The sequence below is a fragment of the Aplysia californica genome, unplaced genomic scaffold (assembly GCF_000002075.1).
Source record: "Aplysia californica isolate F4 #8 unplaced genomic scaffold, AplCal3.0 scaffold01473, whole genome shotgun sequence".
NCBI classification, from domain to species: Eukaryota; Metazoa; Mollusca; class Gastropoda; order Aplysiida; family Aplysiidae; genus Aplysia; species Aplysia californica.
Window position 1 is genome coordinate 54,220 of NW_004798743.1, and position 1,590 is coordinate 55,809.

Genomic DNA, 1,590 nt, shown 5'->3' on the forward strand with positions numbered 1-1,590 from the left:
TAACCATCATTATCACCATCACCACCACCACCACCATCACCATCACAATGTTCAATGACCACCGCCATCACCACCACCATCACCATCATCATCACCACCATCATCATCCACCATAACCATCATCACCACTACTACCACCACAATCATCATCATCATCATCATCATCATCATCATCATCATCATCATCATCATCATCATCATCATCATCATCATTCACCACAACCACCACCACAACCAGCACAAAAACAAAAACAAAACAAAACAAAAAACACAATCCTACCCGTCGTCGAATTCTCCTCCACCGAACTTCTGGCAGTCGTCACCTCAACCCCTCCCGGCACGCCCGATGACGTCACAGTACTGACGTCAGAGGGGTCAGTCACAGACTCCTCGCCATTGTCCACCACGACCTGGGAACAGGCTCCCCCGACCAAAAGTAGACACAAAAAGGCCTCAAATATCCAACACGGGGCCGAGTGTCCCATAATGTTAACAAGTCAATCCTCACACACGAAAGGTGGGGGGTGCGACCAATTCTTGGTTCCTTATCTCTTCATCATTCTGAATATCATGTAGAACAAATCTTGGTTCCTATCTCCGCATCATTCAGAAGATCAAGTAGAACAAATCTTGGTTTCTATCTCCTCAACATTCACAGAATATCAGGTATAGAACATCTTCCGCAGCGTGGAATTGTCACCGATTGTACACGAACAGGAAGGACGGGAATTTCTCTCGTGTGTGGTTTTTAAAAAATGGGTCCTTAAAAATATATACAATCTTAATTGATTTTTAAAAACCGTTCTCTCAGTTCCTCGTTTCTGACTCACTAGATGGACAGATAGGGATCCACGGTACTGTGATGGTTAATGTCTGATTATCTCGTACGGTCCAGAGTTTTTTTTTTATCTTAATAGTATCAGTTCTTGAGCCCTCTTTTGAATTTAGAAAACAATGTAATACATCCTGTGTGCAATCTCGATAGGATGAGAGAATGTGTTGGTTAGTTGTTAGGTTTAGGGGTTTAACGTCGCTGTAGAGGCAAGATACGGTACTGAAGACAGACAGCTGTATTTTCACGCGCGTTTTAATTTCGCGAGAAAGAACTCTTTTGCAAAAGTAAATAGTTTGCGAAAATAAAGTGTAAGCATTGTCGGCTCGTTTCCATGTTAGACAGAGTGAGCGAGCTATTTTTAGGTTGTCTACCAACATTAGAGAACGTAGACAGCTTGTATACGTTCCCAAACGTGAGAGAACATAGACTCTACCTTAATGTGTACGTATGTTTTTCAGTCACAGATATCGTACCTTTTATCTTCACCTGTTTGTGACAGTCGGTACGCCGCTATCTCTCAGATTTCACAGGCCCTAGTGTTTTTGTTGCAATCGAGCTGCCCCTAAACAACGGGTGGTTGGAGGATGCCACAATCAGGACATACTTCTTTGTTTCTCTTTGTTGCTTCTGTCTGGCTGGCTGGCTGTCTGGCTGCATTGTTTTTCAATGCTCTTTTGGGTAGTTGGAGGGCGCCATTGGCAGGGCCTACTTTTTAAAAAATGTATTTGTTGATGTTTGCAGGTTCTGCAGTGTAC